Genomic DNA, 25,224 nt, shown 5'->3' on the forward strand with positions numbered 1-25,224 from the left:
ATCAGTTATTTGTTCTGATAGTTATAATGATCTTTAAACCTGAAATTTGGGCTGCTAAGGCATTCTGGCTTCACAATTTTTCTTAATGTCTATACAAAAGTGAATTACGCACATGCGCTTGGAGTTACTGGAATTATTCCACTGTGCGGCTGCAGGCAAAGGCAATTTCCAACAAGTCGGTTCCAACGTCTGACTCTCATTTTTACCTGGTTTGGGGAAGTTAGTCTATCGGCTGGTGGCCCCCGTGCAGATCCATGGGTTTTGCTTGCTTTGATAGCTCGCTGCATGCAGAACCCAGTTAAATTCCCTGGCAGGTTCAGAGCTCCTTTGGAGAAGTCAGCTGGGGAAAGTCATCTCTCCGGCCAGCGGGGCACTGCCTGCTCTCCACTGCGTTTAATGGCCTTCTGTAAAATTCAGTAGCTGTCTCCAGAGTTCAGAAGGGAAATATGAGGCTTTCATTTAACAAAGTAATTTGATTACTTAGAAATCAATCCCTTGCTAGGATTTGATAACTGCAACAAAATTTCCTACCAAATTTGACAGAACCTCTACTTAAATCAATCCATAAGCTTGTGCTTAAGCACTTTGTTAAATGAAGGCTTAAGCAGAGGAAGACAGTGACTGTGTGCGCTTCTTTGGGAACGCTTCAAATTGGGTTTGCAGCCCCTGATGTCTTTCACACTGTTCCCTAAATCAGAACTCTCATTTGCAGAAAAAGAGAAACTATGGAAATTTCTCATGCTGAAAACTCTTTCCAAGCCATAGTTTTCTTGAACAAGACTCTAAAGTTGTATATTACAACTAAAGTTAAATTTAAATGTTTTTGGACTTAAGGAATCTAAATGTTGCCAGTGTGCTTAGCAAACTAATTCTGGAATGCTTGTAATCTCCAATTTGTTTACTGCAAGTGTGTTTCCTGAAGATTTTGCTTTTACTTCTTACATAGTGGAATCTGTAGCTTTTTTTCTTTTTTAAAATTTTGGTAGTAACCGTATGTATGCAGGAAAAATCCTTGTGTGTTTATAAGCTCTATCTCTTCTTTAAGTTGTCAGCTTTTTTGTGGGGAAGAGGGTTATTTTAAGAATGGGAGATAATATAAAAGCGTGATTTGCTTTCATCAGACTTGTCTCTCTATCCCTCTTCTGCTCCTAGCTCCGCATCTAAATCACCGCTTTCCTCCACAGCTTGGAATAAATGTTTACAAGACACAACACGGATTTTCCTTATGGGCATACAGAGTCAGCCCAAGACCCGGGATTTAATGCTGTGCGTGGATTGTATGCAGAGATGGATAAATTTCACCAGAAATAAAAGACGAGAGCAAACCTGGTTATCTGTGTATTCCTATGTACACTATCGGCTTGTCTCAGTTCAGTAGATGAAAGCACACATATTTAGATTAACACCTGCAATTTAGTGGTGGGTAAAAAAATTGTGAAATGTGCCAACTGTGTAACACTTCATTTGTTCATTTTTTCATTCAAGCTAAAAAACCCTGTTCTATAACACAGTGCTGATGGAAAGGCTGTGTTCTCAGTGAGACGTTGTATTTCTCAGTGAGCCCTTACATTCCAACATTTTTTGGTGGTCTAAGCACAAAATATTAATTTCCTTGGAGAGTCAAAGGTTATCGCATTCGGGCCCAGCCCCCCGAGGTGCCGCTCAGCGGTGCTGCCCTCGGTCTTGCCATGAAGAAGGAGCTTTGCATGCAAAGACGGACACCGCAAGATGCCAAACCGCCGCCAGCTTGCCCTCGGTGGAGAGCAGCTTGCAGCAGTGCTGCTGGAGGGCTGATCACACCTCCTTTTAAGCATGGTGCATAATAATGTTGTTTTCCGTAAAATTATGAACTATTAAATCCGCGTGACATATAGATGAGAGAAGAAATGTTCACAGGCCCACTGTAATTTATGAACATGTGGTGCACAGATGTTACATGCGATTTTTCTTCCCTTTACTTTTGAAAATTTGGATTACATTTTCTCTCCTTCTCTCTCATGTTCAAACTCCATAGTTGATGCTTTATTAGATGTCTCAGCAGGGTAAATGGATGATTAATAATTGTCGATGACAGAAATTTGGTTTCTATAAGCTGTGGTGTGAAAGATAAATACGATGGGAATGGTCCTACCTATGTATGTATGCTTATGACAACTAAGCCTCTTGAAGACTGTCTGTGTTAGGGTTACCCATGATTTATGGGGATGTCACCACTGTCCCTAGATATGGAAAACCTCTTGCAATTTCTCTTATTGTAATCATCACTTTTTCTTCAGATATTGGGGCAGGGGGAAGGAAATCCCCCCCCCCAAAAAAAAAGAAAAGAGAAAGAAGGAGAGAAAGAAAAAGTTAACTTTTTCAGGGTCAGAAAATATGCCATAAAAGCCCCAGCTCCTGATATCAGGACCATTAGAGCTTTTGTCTCTCAATTAACCCATGAGAACAAACCCATCAAAACGAGACCATGGTTTGTGTGTGCTAGGATCCAGGGCTGAACTACCCGTTCACTGCAGCCTCTAGTCCCCATTTCACTGTTGTATTGCAAGGAAAATCAAACAGACAGATCTGAATCCCTCCTGAGCAGAGACGAGCCATGCTGTCCTGATCTGGATCCTGGAGAGCTGTATACCAAGGTAAGGTTTTGCTTCGAGAACATTTCTTTTCTAATGAGAAATGGCTGGCCACAGCAAGTTAAATCCAATTTCCAGTCCTTTCAATTCAAGGAAGACATTTTAATGGATTAGGTAGGTCAATTGACAGGAATAACGGAAAGCAGTCGGCAAGTTGAAAGCCTTCCCTCATTTTGAAGTCTATCATATTCTAAAATACAAAATCCTCATTTGCAGAAATACATCACTTCTGTTTCTTCAGGTCATATTTGTTGGATAAACAGCAGAAAACCCCAACAATTTTCCTAGTAGTTCTTTCTTATTTCTTTAGGTCTTCTAAAAAATTACATGACTGTTGCCATTGTGATATTAATTTGTTTCTGATATCAACTCTTGATAACTGCAGAAACTGGAACAGAACTGGAAATCCTATATGCAACAAAGTATACCAGACAGGAATGGAGATGAAGAATGGTTGAAACGTAACCAAAGGAAGTCAGATATAACAGCTGAAAAAAAGGAAATTTGCCTTACAAATATAGAATCATGGGATCATAGAATCATTAAGGTTGGAAAAGACCTCTGAGATCATCGAGTCCAACCGTTAACCTCACTGCCTGGTCCACCTCTAAAACATGTCCCTAAGCACCACATCCACACGTGTTTTGAACACTTCCTGGGACTATGATTGCACCACTTCCCTGGGCAGTCTGTTACATATATATCTATATTATGTATTACTATATATTATATTATATTATATTATATTATATTATATTATATTATATTATATTATATTTCTGCTATATATTCTATGTTTTATATAATATACATTATATAAAAATATATTATTATATATATTGTTATATATGATATCATTCTATATTATATAATTAATATATAACAATTTATTTCATAACTATAGTAGTACTACATGTGCTAAACAAATCACAATTTGTTACTCATTATTCTATAATAAAGGACCCTTTCAATATGTAAGCAACTACTGATAATCCTTTTCTTACTCAAAACTTTTGTGCTGCAAAAAAAGACATTTTCTGCAAACTTTCATGCCTCCTGAAGTTAAATAGTTTAAAGCTACTACAAATTTCTCAGACTCTTACTGTTACAGTGTCATCCCCTTTTGGGTCTGTAGGAGGACAGAAACTCTCTGCTTTTCTGCAGCTTTCTTCTCATCTCCATGAAATTTTCCCGAGTTACATCTGCATGTAGAAAGAGAACGCCTCCTTCACACATCTGGTAATTAGTCTGGGAAATGGACTGATACAAGAGATTATCTGCTGAAGAACCACAGTTGAACCATGTTTCCTTAAATCATTCTTCCTAATTAGTAATTACACATATTGATAGAAACCTCATCTGATTTTTGTTTCATGAGATTATGCAGCCTGATGAAGGGTTTTTAAAAAAGGATAGGAAGTCCACTTTCTGTTTGAGAAGGAAATATCTATCGTGTTAAGGTTTGGCCCTTCCACTGTTTCTCTGAGTCCCAAGCCCATGTACACCTAAAAACCTAAAGCAAGACTGACTGAAAGCATAGTTAATTTGAAGAGACAGGCGGGGACAGTATGCTGTGAGGTTCAAATACTCTGCACTGATATACTGGCCTCCTCCTTCTCCAAGGCTTCAGAAAAAATAGCAAATTTATTTTCTCCCATCTGCTGCTTTGATCTGAGCTGCTGGCAGGGCGTTCCTCCACAACAATACGAATTACCAAAATCAACAGAAAAGTCCCCTTAATTTTAATTCGGTTTGGAACAATTTATTTTAAACATTACTAAATTAGCTTTGATTCAGATTGCACCTTAACTGTGGACACAAGAGATGGAGAAGTTAGAAATAGGGAACCTGTGCCAAATGTCCCTATGAACCATCAGAACTGGTTTCGTTATGAATCCCCACTCCATCGTGCCAAAGCAAAACGACAGCTCTGAATTGCTTCAGCAGACAGACGAGCCCGAGGTACAGCTGCACTGACACGGCGGCTCCGTGGCTGGCAGGAGGCATTTCAGGGACACCCAAAACTGCTGGTTCTCAGTAGAAACTGAGAAAAACCAGTAGGAAAATCTTCGGGGCTAAAAAAAGTGATAGAAAGCTCTTTTAACCTGATCTCGCTTGCTGCTGAGGGCTCGGAGAAGCCCTGATGCCCCAACGGCCTGTCACCCTCGTGCTGCTCGGGCTGCAGGGAGGGTCCTGGCACTTCCCACCTGCTGTGGCAGCTCCTCCGCAGCCTCTCTTGATGGTGGTAAACTCCTTCTCACCATCGTGATCTCAGTTTTGAAGCAGGGTCTCCAGAGCTGACACCACTGTTACTTTCATCTATGCAGGCAATTTTCTTCAGCTCTGCCTACAGCAGACCGTCTTTCATCTCTGCCCTCCCCTCGGCACAAAGAGGGACTGACAGAGGATTACACAGGGCATTAGAACAAGCTCCATTAGGAAAAAAAGATAATTTCTTACAGGTGGGAACAAGTATGTTTTAATTCAGAGATGTTTCCCTCCAGAGCAAAGCTCTCATTTAACAGCCTGATGCAGAATGTGCCTCTCTGCGTTTCCACGCCGAGGCAGGGAAGCGACCCAGCCTGACTCAACAGCCCTCCGGCAGTTTCCCGGTGCTGGAGCACCGGTCTGTCAGGTTCAACAGCAGGGGCAGAGGTACCGAACCTTTCGAGTTTCTGCAGCTTCCAAAAGGTGCTCAAACTGGCACATTCTCAGACATACAGAATAGTAACCTCCTACTGTCCCAGAGCACTGAGCAGACCTTAACTTATTTTAGGATTATCAGTAGTTTCCAAGCCAGTGAAAAACAAGAGAGGCAGCTGCCCCTGTATTTTGGCTGTTCTTAAGTTTGCACACCACCCAGAAGGCTGAAATGGATGTTCACATTAATTCTAGGTCAGTGGGTTGAAGACAATGAATAAGTAGATTGGATAGGTTTGGAGTCTTACCACCCATGGTGGCTCCTGTGATGGTCTTGAAATCACTTACCACCTCTGAATTGCATTATCTTACAGCCTAGTCATAGGTACGACTTTATAGTTAATAGTCTTATAGTCTATCTTATAGTCTAGCTCTATGGGACGAGGATAGCTGGAGAAATGTAGTGGAAGGATTTCACGCCACCATGGATGTCCAAGTCAGCCATGCAAGGTACACTATAGACATGCACAGGAACACATTTCTGCTGTTCCACACCTTATTGCTGTAAAACCCATCTCCAAGAGCTGATTGACTCTGAGAAATGTGCACATTTACAACACAGAGTAACGATGTGCCAGTATTACAAATATTGACAACTTGCCCAAAACCAAATCTGGTTTTCTTTCTTTCCTGGTTTTCTCTCTTCACAGTAGCTGAGGCAGTGTAGTTCTCCCAGGTGGATCAAGGTGGAGGACAGTGCAGTTTTTTCCATAGAGGCTTGCAGATAGAGGGACAATGATGATTAGCATAAAACTATAATAGATATATATGTGTTCCTCTGTTTCACACCTGTTTTTTAACATTTATTAAGCTACTGATTGAACAGTTTTACAGAGTTCTTTTTTCCTCAATAAGCAGCTTTATAATAAATACCAATTAATGAACAGTAATCCATAAAGATAGCAATGAATTCTTCCAGATATTTCTGGTCATCTCACAGTCCCCACCAATAATGTAAAAGAAACCATAAGAAGGAAAGATGTAAGGAAAGAGGAGTTAGCAATATTGTGGTTATTAGTCTCGTTTGGAGTCTGGCATGCAGTGCCATGCAGAGACCTGGCTAACTGAACCACTCACACTGATGCAAAATAACCTTTGTTCTCATATTCTGTATCCTGGACTGAGATGTACAGGAGGATCTTAAGTAGTATCACATTTAGGCACAAATCCCACTCACAGCTTCTTTTCTCGGTCACCTCCAGAATCCTCAGGTTAGTAGCAAACCACAAGGCGTGAAAGAAAGGAGAGCATGCATTTTATAACTGCTAAGAATAAATTGAGCTCTTACTACCTTATGTCAAAGGATTCGTGCATAAATTTCAAATATTCTTGCTTTGTCTGTTACATTTCAAATATGCTGCCCTGTGCTAATGAGAGGGAAAAAGGGGACAAGCTTTCTCGTTTCCCCAGTTGATCTGAGCTGGGCACAAAAATGAGGCTTTAAAAAGTCTAACTGGTTCCAGCTGGATCCTACAGAACCTATGAAGGACTAGTTCCTCTTAAGCAGGTTAGAGGAATGTAAATTCTTCTTATGTCATGACAGTGACAAGCACTCAAAGCCCCTACCATTGGGAAAAGTTGTGGAGAGCAATACAAGAGCATGTAACAGAGAACAGAGGAATTCTCTTAGGGGGGAAAAATAATCCACACAAGACATTGTAATAACTAGATGTACATGAGTGGACTTCACTGGGAAAGTATAGAGAATCATATACCATGAGTTATTAAAAAGTGGACTGGGCAAGGTAATGCAAAATACGCTGTATTGAACAATCTTTCATTAGGAGCAGGAAGGACACAGTAACTATCAAGTAATTTTTCTTATTATGCACGTCTTTTATTGCTTTTGAAAATAACCTGGCTTGCCAGACAGATCCTTGCTGTGGGACAGAAGAGCCTCACATTTATAATAATAGTCCACAAAGAATGAGTCAATGGGGAACCTTTTGTAAAATGAATCTTTGACAACACTTTGCAGGTTGAAGAGTGTTGCTTTTTATTTTATCTTTCATAAGCAAGTACAAATCCAAACTGTAACTTTTAACGGCAGGCACGGTGTGCATAACTGAAGCAGTTTCTTGTAAATATGTGAATGTATTTAAACAAACAATCTAAGGCAGACTTACCACAGTGAACGACAAAAATGAAAATCAGTATACTCCTGAGTTAAACTGGTGTGTGCTCTTGCAATATTCACCTACTGGGAGTTAGTTTAAAACTGTTTTGAAATGTTTCTTTCTCTAATATTTATTTAAATGGAAACTTTCCCAGCTATTGATGGCAGATATCATATGCTTGTGGTGATAACAAAAATGGCAAATTTTCTATTCCTGTGGAATGTCTTGTTTTAGCTGTTTGCAAAGAAACACCATATTGTAAAGCTGAACTGGAAGCCTGTCAGTGACACGAAACTATGGAAGAAATTTAATTGTTTCCATAATTCCTTATTTGAGTTAAATAAATCTACTCAGACATGTAACCCCTAAAAACCTGAAAAAGCTGCAGATGTTATAAAGTTAAACTGTTTGTGGTTCTCTTGATAGCAAATCTTATTAAACGTGAACCGACAGGGTTTATGCAAACATACGAGATACAAAATAGTAGGATCTTTTAATTTAACTCTGATAACAGCTTCCAAATATCATCTGTAAATATTTAAGCAGGGACAAAAGGTACTGTCTTTTACAGATCTATATACAGCATTTCATTGAAAACAAACCCAATAACCTAGTACATTTAATTACAATGCTGGCAATGACTGCTGCTCCATCCAATATTCTCTTATAATGTCTGTTACTTTCTCCCATTTTGTGATTGCCCTGAATTTCTCCTCTTATTTTATCAAAACCAGGCTTGAATCAGTTTGGTTTATTTCTTTCTTCAGACCAAGGAAGAAAAGGTAGTATAATTCCCACTAAAGCTTGGAATACGCTTTCTTTTGTACTAGCAAGTATTTTCTTTTTCTAAAAATACACCACTTATCCATTGTTAAAGCTTGTTGTAAAATAGAAGCTGAACTGGCAACACCGAGTAAAACCACATATCCAAACCAATTCCTTTACATCTGCTTTTATTTCTTAGACTTCTTCAACCTTGCTCAGATTTCAGCTCCATGTACCAAGTAAGCAAGAATTTTGCAAGGGATAAAACTATCAACCTGCAGGAATAGGAAGAGTTCATCGGGAAGGCTCCGAAGGTACCGTCTGAGAGGTCCACACGGACGTGATGAGTTCTCCCTGAGCGTGCTGTCATGAAGCCACTGTGTAAAGACAGTTACAGTGAACTAATTACAGATATTTACTTTCACAGTTATTATTCGACTAGTATTGCTAACTAGTAGCTAGTCTATTACTAATAGTGTCACAGTATCAGAGTGAGATGAAGCATGTTATAGACTTCATGTCTAGATGAACTTTTCTGATGCGTCTGAGGAAAGAAGTATCGTTAGAAAGGAGGTAAAATTGAACAAAAGTATGACCCAATAACCTGAACCCACCAGAAAGAGGTGTACCAACTTTAGAGCTGGCCGTGACTGGCCTTTGTACACATGGCTGGCTGGAGAAAGGCAGCTGAACGACAGGTCTGAGTTTGTCACAAGCATAGCAGTCCCATGACACTGGACAAGAGAAGAGGGGTGACTGTGCCTGGCACACAGTGCAGATTAGTCTATGAAGCAGTGGGAATTTTTAGACCCAAGACAGAATTCCTCCTTAAACCAGTAATGCCTGTACTCATCACACTTGACGTATCTGGACATAAATCCTTTATCCGTCTCACAGAAAACCAGAAAATGATTTTTCAGAGCAACTGCATTTCAGATAGTAACTTTAGAGTCTCACTTTTCTGCTTTGTTCTCCTCTAGTCTATTAAACAAAGAGATGTAGAAGAACCAAGGAGAGAAATATGAGCAGTTGAAAAAGAAATTATTTTACAATAGATGCTGACATTTACAAAATTCCGTGTATTCAGATTCAATATTTTCCATATGAAGATCATCACTTAATATTAATGCTGAAGCCATGTGGAGGATAGGGCCCCGCTTCCAATAAATAATTTGCGGATACAAGGACAAGTACAATCCCTGCCCTGAGGAACTTGGAAATAATATCCTGCTTGTATAAGTTGAAATAGAAAGGTGTTTATTTTTACTACAATAAGTGCTTAACAAGCAATAACTAAACCAAAACTATTATTTCAAAAGGATTTAGAATAATATTTTAATTATCTCAATGTTTATAGAATTGAAAAAGCAGGAACTTTTAGCTACTAATAACGACAGTATAAAATACTTTCATTTTTTCTTTGGAAAATCCAGAGACTGGTATAATGATATGCACGTGTACAAAAGAAAGCAGTTGGACAGACGAGCTCTTCCATTAAACGATTTGGCCTAGAGGAGTGTAAACAAACCAGCATTCTCTTCAGGGCAATTTACACCTACCAGCCTCCAGAAATTTATATTGTTGAGGAACTTTGGGATTTTTACTATGCCAAGTCAGAAAACACCACAAGTTATTTACGAGACCAGCAAAGAAACAGTAACCACATAAAAGAGTACATAATACTTTATTCAGGTTATGTAGGAATACAGAATATAAAAAGAAACAAGGAAAAAGGGCAAGACCCAGGAAATAAAAGTATTGTGGGAACGCACTCTTTTCAGATAATTCTTATCAACATGAATGCTGAGAAGCATCCATCCTTCATTGTCAGTCACCTTAGGCTACATCTGGCTCTTGCGAAATGTTATCGCATTGTCTGCTTACCCCATTCACAGAGTATCTGTGATATTCACAGAATATCCATGAATGAGGACCTGTGGATTTGTTGTTAAGTTACTACCCCCCTCTATAACACAGACCAACTTGAACAGAGTGCATCAAGGAACAGATTCATGACAAGTGCACATACATGAAAAGGAAAGAAGTGCTGTTTGGATAATGCTGCGATATGGACAGCACAGAATAGCTAGTGTGAGACAAGTATGAAGCGGAGACAGGACTGGCCCCACATATGCCATGCAGGGTGCTGCTGGGCTCCCCAGAAGCTGTCCCTGGGCTCTTTTCCTTGCTATGCTCCTCTGTCCCCGCAAGCAGTACCAGAGTCCCATGTGTATGGCATCTGCTCCCGTGCCTGTCAACCGGGGCCTTTACAGGATCCCCCATCCCACAGAGGAGCTCCAGCACAGACAGTACAAAAGAGCTAAAAGAAAAAGAGGAAAAGACCCAGAAGAGAAAGGAGTACAGAAAGGAGAGGAAATCACTGCTTTAATCTACACCACATGTACAACATGGCTGAGCTACAAGCTCTAGGGAGCCGTAACTCTGAATGTCCTGACTTTTGTGTGTTTAAAATCTCAACTGTAGCATTACAACATGGGGGTTTTTTTTGCATTTAATTTAATTTTTTTCTTTGGGGAAAAAGAAAGTATGCTTTACCATACAGTCAAAGAGACCACATGACGGACAGTCAAATAAATATCATCCACACATTTATTTCCATGATTAAGCCATCAGACAGTCAAGCAAATGGAATGGAGTGCATTTATTTGAATAACCTCCAAGCTATTTGGGGGCACATAAATAAAATGGGGACAGCAAGCCATAGCCCTTAATTTTCTCATTGTTTATAATAGTGCAACTCTAGAGTAACTCCTCTGAAACAAATGTAAAATCAATGTAAGAACAAACTGATACACATCTGAAAACCTCTCCGCTTTCCCTATCCTCATCCTACACAAAAAAGCTGCTGATTTTAATTCGTTGTGAAGTACGAGATACATTACGTGTCTAGACAAATTTCATTGGTTAACCAGATACCTAACACAAGACGGTATAGTGCCCATACATTCTTGCTCTGTAAGGAGATCAAGAAGCTAAAACAAGTTCCAAAGAGATAAAGAAGAAACGCGGGCAAGCTTCTCACAACTCCAAGATATTCTCTTCTTCAAAAGCATGTAACATCTGCATTGTGCGCTGTGGTTTCTACATCAACAGAAGACCATGAGGACAGAATTGGTAGAGCAGAACACTCAGTGTGGGAGACCTGACATCCACAGTACACACATTTTAAGGGTTTTTTTGCTTTTATATTGGTTTTTTTTAGAGACTTCTGGACTAACTCTAGACTGGTTCCATGGACTAAATGCCCTGTTGTGGCTGGAGTGCATTAGGTGTGCTCTGGGAGTCTATACTCCAATTCAGTTTCATCCAAAGGAATCTAGCCCATACAGTTCAAAACTACCCCACAATGAGAAGCAAAGCACAGACAGTAGGCACAATTGGGAGCTTTGTTTCAAAAGTGCACTCCTAATTTGCACTAAAATGTTAACATAGGCACGCACTGTGAAGGAGAGGAAAGATGACTTAAGCTGATGAACTATGCACTCTACATTTTTCTCAAAGCAAAAGAATAAACCTCAGAAAAGCACCCAGTTCTCACTTCTCCCATGGTGTGGACAGATTGATGCACCTACAGCTGGGAAAGCTTCAAGACATAATTGTAGAAATGCTTCCAAGGAAGCACATATGAATTCAGACATTACTTATAGTCCTTATGACTCAGACCCTGGTATGATGCTTAGTCATGAGTCCTGTGCTTAGGGAGTGATGACAGAAAACGTTTTAGTATCCAGAAGCATCCAAATACCAAATGGATCTTATTTTTACCATCTGAAACAATAGCTTCTTTCAACAACGATGAGAAAAAAACCCTGAGTTTTGTTTTAAATCAATAGTGAAGGCAATTTAGTACAACATTACAAATCACAAAAGTAGAAAAACTGTGAAAATGACACAAAGTGATGATTATAAGCAAAGAGATGTTATGAAAAAGTTATATCAAGCTAAGGAAAATGTTCTTTAACTTTCTTGTGCTGCTTTAAGCCATGCAGTATTTTCCTTACGGGTAGGTTCATGATCAAGGCCATGAAAACAGCAAAGGTCGTAACTTCCAGACCTGGTGAAATCCGGTGATTTATAGTGGAAGCACAAACCACTCCAGAAAACTGCCCCAGGAGCTGGGTATTCTGCTTCGTATCATGCAATACCCCAGTATGACATCATATCTTCCAGCAGATGAACTACATCACATGGGGACCTCAGTGGACATGTCTACACTGTGCTTAGCTCCTTGACAAACTCCCAGGTAGTGGTCACCTGGCTACTTCACTCTCCAGCTTTCCTTTGGAGAAAATCAGCTAGCTCCCTTCAAATCAAAACACGAGGGCAGCTCTGTGGATAGTTCACTAGCAACTGTTCCCATGCTAGCACGGGCTAGCCTGCACTGTGTTTGGGTCCTGCTTAATGTAGTCCTCCAACACTATTGCCAATAACCACACATTCCTCTCTGTCATACCCCAGAGCCTGCAGCACATACCTTAAGATTCATATAATGAAATCACCACTCTAGCAGACTGAAGTACAACCCACGCATTACACTTTGATCAGAAAAACACATAAAAAATAGCAACTTGTAGGGCCACCATGTGAGGCTCAGAAAAGTCAAACCTATGGACATGACCAGTCTGTTTCAGAGTGTGGTAGCCCTGAAAAAAATGGATGTGACCATCCTGCACCAGAAGGTCTATGAGCCAGGCATGGCTGTCTACAGCAGACACATTTAGCAGCATAAATGTACTAAGAGCATCTTAGTTTCTTTACAGGAAAGTCCTGGATACCTGAGAAGTTATCTGAGGAGAGCTAGATGGATTAAGCCCCTTCTTGGATCTGTAATCTCAGTGGAGGGAAGTGAAAGGTATTTGATGGTTATGTCACCAGGCGCAGCAGTGCAAAAGACAGACAGCAGAGCTCCTTCCAGAAAAGTTAGCACAGCTTCTGAGCGAAGCAACAGATGATTGTCAATGGACTGCTTATGTAGCCCCTTGAACCTGAGCCGCTATAGAGAGGAAGCTACTATACAGACCTCCTATAGAGAAGTCTCCTATGGGGAGGAACATCAGCCATATGGTGATGTGCCAAAGTCCAGCAAGATAAGCTACACAGCAGGGAAGTGGTTCTGGTGCCAGGTAGCTATAAATTGTCATCTCTGGCACCAGGGGACCAGCCTGGAAGCCTGTGAGCACAGGGTGAGGAATACCGCTTTCCCACGGCAGGTGGGAAGCATCCATCCATCAGGTTCACTGGCACCTTTTGGGTGACAACGTGTTAGATGTTTGAACTGCAACAGAACAAATAGTTTAATAAAGAGATTTATTCAGATATTTATGTCTGTATTCCCACTGAGGACTAACTGAGATTAAAACCATTATAATTAACAATAGAAGTTTAATCCTGAAATGAGTGGGACTTTTGCCTGAGTAAGGATGGACTCCAAGCTACACTACCATGCACTTTTACAGATAAAAACAGGAGATAGATACTGTGAAAATAAGAGCATTCTTTGGCAAAAAATAAAATTAAACCACGTTGCAAATATTTAAAGCAATACATATTACCATAATAACAAACCTTAATTACTCTATCACATTACCAGGAGGGATTTTGTTAACTCCCTCTGAAACAAATTGTATCAGTCATCCAATAAAAGTTTTAATGATCAATCTAAAATGAAAGTGAACCAAGCCATAACTTCTCCAGATTCCTCATAACTACTCACAGAATATGATCTGCTAGTTACCCCTGAAGTGTAAGCTTAACATACAGGTTGCTACTTTGAAAGTGTCTGAAATTCAGTAGACATCTATTCCAGTGCAGTTTTAAAAACCCCTTTGCAGCTTCTTGCTGAAGAAGCAAAAATTCAGTTGCCAAGAAGAAAAGTCAAGGGAGGGCCAAATGCAAAGAGAACAAGAAAAACTTTTTTTGCAAAAACTTTGAAAAACAACATTGTTGTTCACTACAAAATTAAGGCTTTACCTAGCCAGTACTTACATTTGTTTAACTTCATGAGTGTGAACTTGCAATCAGTTAAGCAGATTCCCTGTGGCAAGCTGTGACTGAGCTTTACTCAGAGGGGCACTGACTTGAGTCTCTCTCCTTTAGTATCAATTTTCATGAAATGTGTAAGACCTTAATAGTTCTGAGACCTCTAATCCTCAGTCAAATTTGGTTGAAATTGTCTACCAGGTTCAGAAATTACTAGAGGACTGTTAGACAAGCAGCTGGATAGATGGAGGAACAGAAGAGCAGTATAATCAAGTAATTTGTCTTTCCTTATAAGAACAGGTTTAAAGAAAAGGGGCACATTGAAAGTAGGCCGTGAATCAAGGAAAAAAATCCTACTGATGTTCCTATTTGATTATCAGGAGTCTTCCAAAGACGGTGGTGGAAATGTCATCCCTTGAAACCTTTCAAATGTTACTTGACAAAGCATCTGTGAATATGTGATAATAAATTACCCTGTAGTCAAAGCATTTTTATAGTGACTAATTAAGTATTTTCAGTAGAATTGGTAGACTACATACAGCAATGGTTCCCTGTCATATCTCTCTTCATGTGAGCAAATATATATGCATACATACATACATAAAGTTTATAAAGGTATGAAACAGTTTCTAAATGAAAATCTCCTTCAGTAAGTCTTCCTAAGATATGAAAAAAATGTCACTATATCAGAATGGAAACCCATAAGGCTTAAAAAGGACACTATAGGTGTTAGACCAAACATTTGTCCCTGTTGGGCTGTTTATTAAACCACCATTTCAAAGAAATACAATGAAAATAATTGGTTTTACTTAACATTTGTATCTGAATGACTCATCCTCAAAGTCAACCTAGTGTCTGGTTATATGTCCTTTGTCATTAATCACTCTGAGGAAAAACAATCTTAACTATCTCCTCAAAGCACACATGGATAGCTTTATTGAAAAGAGTGCACCCCGGCAGTGAATAAAGATCTCTTTACTTGTACAGCTATCTGCCAGTGTTCATTGTGTGTACACTTACAAAAAATGAAAATACCCTTTACTCAGTCTTTCTGTCACTATTGAGCAAACTAATTTCCTTATGAAGAACCCAATTCAGAGTAGTTTCTCCTCAGCATTTTTATTGTTAAACACCATCTTTGCAGAAATTCCTCATCTAACATTTGGAGTTGCGCTTCATTTTATTTCACAGACCTAACTACAGCAGTCTTCAACTGCTCTGAGCCCCACAGCACGCACGGACATATGGCGATGAGATTTGGTAATGTAAATGCAACTTTCATTACAGGGTCACTGGCTGGAGGTGGTGTTAAGATTCTGGGATCACAAAAGCTAAAAGTATGATCATGTACTTTATTGCAAAAAGACTCAGAAACATTCACTGGTACGTACACCCACAGATCCATAATACATACGGGTTATATTAAACAAATATTACCTCTCTTAAAAAAGAGGAAAAATACTCTTGAATGCCATATTCATACATCAGTTTTGATTTTCACTTAATTTTATTTTTATATTCAGCTTTTTATTAACAACAAGGGCAAAGACAGAAAGCAGTGAATAATACGGCACACACAAAAGGAAATCCTAGCTGACTGCTCACTGGTGAGCAAGAGAGAACAGCTGCACTTTTAGGAAATTTTTAGATAGCTATACGATGCCGTGGGGTTTCTACGTGCTCACCTTAGTAGTAGCTACAGGTAGGACAGGTACTCCTGCTTTCCTTAAATTAATGGAGAGGCTGAAAGAGCAAGTTTAACAGTCTAAAATTGCTCTTAAATTCTTATCTAAGTTGGCAGATAAAAAAGTTTATCTTTTGAAATGGGAACATCCAGTCGAGGTCCTACAGAAGTCAATGGGCACTGCATGTTTTCAGCACCTTCAAAAAGAATTGGAAACTTTTAATTATAAGCCAAGTGTAGGCCCACAAGGCGAAAGTCTAATCCTGCTCAAGTCAGTGGTAATCTCCTGCCTTCAAACCTTTCCATCGATTGCAACATGGTCAAGATTTTCACCAGCCTTTAAAAGGGGCTTCACAAATTACTGGAGCCATATCCTTCTGGCTTGAGCAAGCTCTCAACTCCAGCAGTTGTTTCCATTTCAAAGCTTGACAGAAAGCTGTGTGAAACCACGGAACTGCCATTGAGAAGAGGACAGAGGAGCTCTACCCAAGCAACTCCATCCCCCTGTACTGGCGTACTTCTCCCACGGCTGCCTGCGTGGGCCAGGCGCCAGGGCCAACATGCTTTTGTACAGACTACAAGTAATTTCCTTCTCTCCTGGCAGCACCTCCTAAGAGCTAGCAACTGATGAGTGGATGACAGAAGGAATCCTGCTCGTGAACCATGCCAGACTTCTGACAACAATGTTTAACTACCCCTGTAAAGAAAAGTTTAGGGGATACGGAGACTTAGTTATACTACACTGCAATGAATCTTCCCATCCATGTTGCCTGTAGGACGATTAAAAAGAAATTCTTTTCAGTGCAGCTGGTGAAAACTCACCAAAGTTTCCAGTTTTGCTATGTACGCTTGGCAAACTGTTTTATGGGACTTGCAGCCTAATATCCCAGAGAACTGCTTGGTTTTGCCAACTTTTCTCTTAGGGACAACTCATAGCACCATCACAGATTTTTCTCTTTCCGATCACAGTCCTGCACAGATGTACTGACACCAGGAACTTTCAAAATAATTAAGATCTGCAGCCCCAAGCCACAGGGGACACAGGGATGATAGCAGAATAACTGGAAAGATTAATGATGCCTCCTTGAAACAATACAATGTAAAATGAAATATAGATTAAAACAAAGGGGAAAATGAGGTAATTTTACTTGCAAAGTGAACTGAAAACTGCCATTTCAGCCAGCTATCCTGCATGCTGCTTTTGTCTTTAGTTACCCAGTAATGGTTAAAACAATTTTTACCTGCATTCTCTGCACTTCAGTGAATCAAATTACTCAATCTATTTATTTACAGAAGTTTTACCATTCTGTGTCATGCAATTTGAAGCGTGAGCTGCTAAGAACTAGTTCCTTCAATTTAAAGGCAAAATTCTTATTGATGTCCAGAAAGATCTGAAAGACTAGTGAATGGGGGCAACTGATCAGTCATTTGACTTTTTGTCCTAAGAAACAATTACCAAAGCTACAGTGAAAGTTGCTTTAACACAAATACATCTGGAGCAAAATTTTTCTTCTCCTGGCTCAATGGTAACATCAGAAAAAGCACGTTTAAAAACCTCTCTCTTGAAAGAAGTTAGACTTAAGGTGTCGAACTCGGGATGCTGTGGCACATTACGCTGGGTTTCACTGCTTCTTGAGTTCAGGCCCTGAGGCCTTGTTGGAATTCAGTCATTTTGTGTTCTTTCACTGCTAAGAACCACCATGGTGATAGTGCCAACAACCCTGATAGCTGCTAAGGTGCTCAAAGCACTTAGAACTCAGAAAGGATGGGCAAGATGAAACGTGATCCAGGATTACTCGCCTATATTTCTGCACGTAAAGTGCATCTAAGTGGTACTCGAAGCACATAAGAGCTATTTTGCAATTTGCCCTAAGTTCAAAATCACATTCCCACAATCACGGAGGAGAGGAGAGGCATTAATGCTGCTTTGGAAAAGGTTAACCTATGCCGGGATATACATTGGCCTGAAAATAAGAAATATGCCACCTCTAAACACCTGTGACAAGCAAAGACAAAGAGCTTCCAAAATTAGAGAGAAAATGAATCTGCAAGATGCTTCTTTCTACTATTCCACTTTGGGTGACTCTGTAGATGCCGGCTCTAAGCCCTGTGCTGAAGGGCTGGTATCCTCTAGGAGGTGAGATGCTCATAAGATGCAATGTTTTACATGGTGTTAGATCTACTGCATTATTTCTGAGCTCTGAAAAACTGTGTGAAATACTGGCCAGTGCTTCCTATGCAAATATTTCTGCTTTTCTACAAGGAGAACTTTGGATTTCTAAATCAACAGTTTGGATTGTTGAAATAAATCTGCGTTTGTCATACTGCATTTCTATTTAGTATGTTTGCTTTCAATGGCAAAATCATATCTAAGGAACATAAAAGCAAGAGGTGATCAATCAATCACACACAAGACGAAAAATTCTTGCAAAAGTTTGGTCATAGAGTTATACCTTCTGGCATAATCAGTTACTTACACATATATGCAGTTGGCACGAAAAATATAAAATAGTAGTAAGTAAAAAAGTATTTCTTGGAGGAAAAATTTGTGTGAGCTCTCTTCTCTCAACCTATGAGACAATTTCCTTTTTTACATGATTTGAAATACATCAGGATCATTTTAATCCTAAATTAGCATACCCTGAAATTAGTTATTCCTCTTTTGCGACACTGTTACAAAGATCTGCAGAAACAGAAGGATTTTCCTTGGTATCATTTTTTTGTCAATGAAAACTATCACACTTGAGCTCATGGATTTAAGTGCACATTAATCAGTCTTGTTCACGCTTATTCAGCGTGTAGTTCCATTAAAATGAATGAACCAGTACTGTTTCAGCAATGTCTTGATCCAGAGCCTAAAAATGTCTCTCTCTTAATCTCAGTATAATTAATGTAAATAGAAAATATACCATGTTACAAGCAGTGAAATCTGAAATCCAAATACATTGAACTGTATTCCAAGCTAATTTGAACTCTGTATGTCTAAAAACTGGAAAAGTGAATTTCGTTTTAGTGAACTGAGGTGGCATGTTGCTGTTTATGAGGCAGCATGTTGAATCATCCCTTATTTCCAAACCTTCAGCTTTAGGAGCGGCCCAAGCAGTATTTAATTACAGTTTTGTTAGTGAACTTTAAAAGTATACTAAATTATGAAGGGATGAAATAGCTAGTAATATGCATGCAAATATGAAGACACCTTGTAAGACAGCCTAAGAGTGTTTTGCAGTTTGCAAACTAAGGTGTATTGTAAACTCTGGAACCCTACTATCTGCAAAATGTTCTGCTTTGGGATGTTTCATATGAGCTTCTGGTATCAAGACAGGCAGCCGATCATCTTATTGGCTCATCTATCAAAAATGGATATTCCCTCTATTTATGTCAACATTGTGTTAGTCAGCTTGAACATTTTCATTAAGGGATATCATAAAATTTTGTACCTACATACACAGTTGAATGTTTCAAAATCTACATCCTGTTATCCTCAGGCAGGGCAGAGCAACGCATAGATGAAAAGAAATTTTTAACTTCTACAACAGCAATAGCTAGAGCCAGTCAGTTTTTATTTGAGCTCAGAGTATACGGCTATTGAAGACATTTTCAGTATTCGCAGTAACAGCTGTGATTCCTACGCATATTTTGCCAATGGGAGGACAAGCATTTTCCTCTGAGTAACTAATCATGGCTCCAAGGGGCTGCGTTAGCAACGCAGGCATCCATTTAAGGCAGTAGAGAATGTCATTTTTGCTACAATCTTGACCTAAGCCCAAAAGAGTAAGGCCCTTAGGGTCGTCATTTCAAGCAGCGCTACCCACACCTTTCCCCTCAGTCATGTATTAGATCTTTCCTTCACCACTGTGGGAAAAGAAGTATGAACAAGTTCATTTCTGTTTTTACATTTCTCATTATTTCACCGGTTCCTAAACTCTGACACATAGAAAAGTCTTGTTGGAGACTGATTATAGGCTGGTTGCCAGGAAGATCAAATAAGATATTTTAAGCTTCATCAACCATATAGATGTGCCTTGTCTTTTTAGAGGACTTATTTTTCCCTGAGGATTTCCAGCATTTTAAAGTTCCACTATATTAAGTAGAATTTATAATAATTTCAGATAAATGTAGGATGACTGTGAGACTTGGCACAGAAGTCCACAAAACTGACAGCAATTACCCAAAAGTGCTAAGTTCTTTCATGTTAAATTTCTTTAACTTGTGTGATTATATTTTCAACTGTAGATACATTAGATAGCAATTATTAATAAAATAGAGTTTAAGGTAAGCACACTTGATTAGCTGCAATCAAATATTTCTTGAAAAAGCTGGTTTTGTCTTCATGTCTTGTGCCTGAAGTGTAACACCAACAGCCCCCTCCCACCCCTCAACACACACACTCATGTTTTCCAACCATATCTACAAGTTTACCTATCTATTTGTATTTTTTTTTTGTGTTGGACAAGAGACATAATGCTCACATCTTGCAGCTAGATACATACCTGATGGGCTGGCTAACATGTAAATGCTGATCTACTTGGCTGCCAGGAAATCCAGCTGAAAATGAAGTCTCTCATCCTCTGGCAGATGAACAAATAGGTTCAGGGGCTGTCTTCAGTCCCTGGAACTACTGCAGAAGATTTTCCCTTCTGGGATCTCTACCCTACTTTTAAACTTGACTGAATTGTCCTGCAGATTAAACAACTGTTACAGAGGGACTAACAGAGGTACCTGTGGCACGATTGCAGAAGCCTTACTTCCTCAGTGAACTGGGTTAAAAACTGACTCACACTTGATCTCAGAAATTAGTACACGTGAAGCAATGGCTGTTGAATGCAAGAAAAACTATTCATCTGAGCAGTTAAACTAAGGTTTTACCAGATCACACTCACAGGAGGCAAAAGGAGGTAGCTCTAAGTTTTAACAATCCACCTATCTCACTACCTCACAATTTCCACTATTTCAAATCCTCTAAAGCCACTGCAAAGGGCTCCACAATGGGATGTCAGTTCAAAGCTCCAGCAAAGAATAACCTTATATGTTTCAAAAATCCTCCTTCATGTCCTTCCTATGCATACCTGAAGGAAGAATGGGATGAACAGAATAAGATGTTTATCCCTTGTACAGTGTTACTGCAATGTGTAAATTAGGAATTTATCCTAAAATAGAAAATTGTCCTGAAAATGTTCTAAATTTTAGGTAGAAAAATGGAAAGTTAAAAACTATAATAATGCATCCCACATAATGATAAGCAACCTTTAAAACAAAGCCCCCAAAGCCTCCAGAGAAAAATATATATTAAGTGCATGATGACATTCACCAAATTTAATTCCTCAAAATGTGTGAGCTTAGGAATGTCCAAAAGTGGAACCGGAAGATACCAGTGCTACAGAATCTAGAATGTTATCTCCCAGTAATCTGCAATAGAAACAGCAGTTCATTGTAAAACCAATGATACGCTCTTGTTTATGTGCCATGTAAGATACGTGCACAGTAACCATGACTGCCACAAATACATGTCAGGAAAAAGCCGCAGTTTGTATCATTTCACAGCAACTTCAGAGCACACAAACAGCACAGGATCAGACCCACTGTCTTTATGTTCTTTAGCAATGTCATCATTAACAATATCTTCAAAGGAGATGCTGGCCTACCCAACTTCATTTCAGTCCCTGAAAAGTCTCCCTGTGACTTCCAAGACAGCTGGGCACAGTTTTATATGAATTAAATTTCCCTAAGAGACACAAAATTTCCTACAACCTACATTCTGCCGTGCCTTTATTCCCCCAAAGCAATCCTGAGTAGAGACATACAAATGTAATGAACTAGTTTTTGGCAAGTTTTGCCCATCAGTTAAATGTTTATTATCTTTTTTTAAAGTAAAATAAGCATGCTCAATCAAAACTGAAGCTTGGAAACATTGCTGGGAAGCAAGAAACTAAAAGGTCTACTACAGAAACGCCACCAAAAAAAAAAAAAGGCAATTCAGATCAAGTGGGAGAGAGCAAATGTCCCATTAATTTCCACAATTAATATGGACAGGTCAAAACCAACACTGTAGCAAGTAAGTAATAACTGCTGATTTATTGCACTTTGTAAGCTTTTCTTGGAGGAACACAGAGGACAAAATTTGCAAGCCGGTTATATTTTTATTTAAGTATCAGCAAGACATAGGGATAACTCACTCAGGCCTCAGGAGTGTAGTCTCACCCGATGAGCAATACGGGATGTAGCACATGCACTTCAGGAATGGCTGTACATATGCACAGCCTCCCCCATTCCGCCTACTGCTGCATTTGGCAACAAGACAAAACAGAGGGTGTTGGCAAAGGCAGAAGAAGTTCAAGAGTAAACCACAGCCTCTCTAAAGAGCAGAGATAGCAGCCCCTAGAAACAAGTGCACAGGCACATGCCATCCGCAGCAGTAAATATATGGTGTAGAGTACACATGCGTCCAGCAGATGCAAACCTCCTCCCACACATGAATGTGAAAACTTCCAAATCCTTCCCCCACTTGTTCTGTTTTGTTCAGGGAGCTCATCCTTCTCTTTGCAGACAAAACTTCAACCTAAAGCTCTACTTACATATGATCACATACTGTTAAAAGAGTAATACCTGAATGCATAAACCCCCCATAATTTAATCACAGAAAGAAAACTGTGTGTATCATTTGCTCTCTCTTATCTAACTGCACATGCATAAAGTATCTTTAACCTACACGATGACAGCTATTACAATTACGTTTTATTTAAAGTGTATGCCATTTCTTTTAGATTTAGATGTGCTCACAGTATTTGAAATGTAATGTAAATATATTATTGCTGTAGTCGTGCTGTGCTTCCTGACCAAATTTCCTTAATATGTGATGCATACACTGAGAAGACTTCCTCTGCTCCCCCAGGGATATGTTGAAGTATCTTGGGAACGCACTGCTCCAAGCAATGGTTCTCTTCCACATCCATATACAAGAATATGTCCCAGAGTTTTCACTATCCTTTGGATTTGTTCCCAGAATAATTTCAGGAAATTTCTAGGCCTTTCTGTATAAGTAAGCTTTCCTAAAATACTCTTGGGAATAGACTCTAGAAGCAGATGGATCACAAACATTGGAGCCCAGCAGGAAACAGATTATTAGCAAAGTCAACATTTACACACTTGTACTTCTAAAAAGTGACGAGTTATTGGTGAAAAACTATCATCATCCATTCTGGTCTTCTGAACAGTCTCTTAGTTATATCTGTGGCATCCAACTATATTTGACTGATATCTTCATCCTGCTTACTTTTGCAACGTTTCCTGAATTTGTGCTAGTGAGACAATGCTCTGCCTTATTTGATTAAATAAAGAATTAAATTTCATATCACTTTCTTGTCAATGTGAGAACACCAAAATGATTCTTGAAGAAAACTATGCCTCTTTTCCTTTTTTGAAGGAACAGGCCTTAGAGATGTAGTGAGTGGGCTATTCCAGAAAATAAAGTGGCAAAAAAGAGAGAAGTCAGTGATGAATCTCAAGGCCTGTTAATTCCAGTTCCCTTGGGAATTATACCATTTGTGTTTTGCTTGACATTACAAAATATAGATAGGTGTGAATTACACTCTACTGGAGGTGAATATGGAAGCATATTAAAAAGCAGTACCATTTCAATTGGATTTCCCAGTTCCTGCCCTTTGAATCAGGTTTTCTTCTGTCCCACATATAATGTCTATCAAACCTTTTCAACACTGGAAAGGATGAAATATATCCACAGGAAAACAGACTGGCTAATATTTGGGGAATAGGTCTTTGAATCTTAAATATTTCTAAAAGGTGGTAACAAGAAGTGATTTTTTATAGTATTTCATATTAACATACAGTACTTATTTACTGCATTGGACTTAAACTTGTTCTGTAACTACAGTAATTTCAGATTTACATCTGACATAACTATGGATCAAAATTTACATGGAAACATTTGCTTGAACATAACTGCACTTGCAAGCTTTCTCTCCCACTAATATTTAAACTTTTATCTCAAAGTATTCTGAGACAAACCACTGAGGTACAGCTAAACAACCCGGCAGTCAGGAAAAGCAAGATTTCAACAATTCTTCAACTTATTGTTGTCTCAGCACAAAAAAGCCCATACTCACTTTGTGAAAAATATTATAACATTTCTAGGGTGTATAACACAAATTGCTTTTAATGCAGCAGTTTTGGCTCATATTAAAAGCATGTGGAGATTAATTTCTCTCTTTTTGAAGGTAAAATGAGTTAACTCTGCCAACACTTAGAGGAAAAGTTCTGATGCTCTTAAGTACTCCATAAAAACACCCAGACCCCAAAGTTTTCTTTTAGTAACAATTTAGATATCACATGAAACGCTACATACCTAATATTTAAAATTTATGTACCAGATTATTTTTTCAAGCTTTCAGGTATAAGCAAGAAATTTCATTTCTAATTTCATTTTAAATAGGTATTTTTAATAAACCAACATTATTTTCAGGATACAATCAACCAGTTCGATCTGATATTAGAAGCAAAGTGTCAATAAATACATGCATTTTTATACTGTTTTGCAAATGAATATTGAATAGAATACTGCCACCTTTTGGCTATGATCTGGACTTAAAAATGAGACTTCTCTGTAAAACTTCCAAAAATATTTGACATATAATGATTATTCTAAAGAATTCAATATGTCAACAGGCTAATGTTATGCTTATCATTAACATATTGTTGATGTAAGAATAAAACTTTTCATACTTAAGTGCATAGTATTATCCTATTATTTCTCGATAATGAGCAAGCACTTTCACAAGGGCTTTTGTCTTTAGCAGAAAAGAAGCAGGCATAGCATTGACATCAAGCTAACAGAATTACTGCTTTACAATCATGGCAATTCCACTGCTGCTTAGAGTAAAATGGTAATACTTTTGCGTAACGCATACAATGAACTTCATAAATATTGACTCACTAACTGATTCTCAGAAAAATCTTACTGCAGAATTGTTCAGTATAATATTAACATATAAGCATTTTAAAACACAGGTGAAAGACACATGTCTTTCAGCAACCTCCAAAAGAAGGGCTCTAAAGTCTCTCATCGTGAACAAATGACGCTGCCAGAAAAGGCAGTGTGGAAAAATACAGGGCCTGGGATTTGGGGTTAATCCTAGCAAGTGTTCCAAGTCATTGCAGAGAGATTCTCCCAACTGTGAGCTAATCACGTTTCAATTTAATTCAGTTATGCTGAATAAATTAAAAAAAGAGGATTTGATCCATCTTTGGGGAAGACTTTGCTGATTAAAAAGTTCAGGAAAACAAGCACTCCCTTTTTTGTTTCAGTATTTGTTTT

The 25,224-nt window shown here is 38.8% G+C and overlaps 1 protein-coding gene across 3 annotated transcripts in view; it reads right to left on the reverse strand.

Moving 5' to 3' along the window:
• LOC148057253 (uncharacterized) overlaps positions 1–25,224 on the reverse strand; it is a 45,025-nt gene that overhangs the window by 7,675 nt on the left and 12,126 nt on the right. The gene's annotated exons all lie outside the window — the stretch shown is intronic.

The sequence above is a fragment of the Nipponia nippon genome, unplaced genomic scaffold (assembly GCF_047370975.1).
Source record: "Nipponia nippon isolate SJK-2023a ecotype South Korea unplaced genomic scaffold, ASM4737097v1 scaffold_1, whole genome shotgun sequence".
Taxonomy (NCBI): Eukaryota; Metazoa; Chordata; class Aves; order Pelecaniformes; family Threskiornithidae; genus Nipponia; species Nipponia nippon.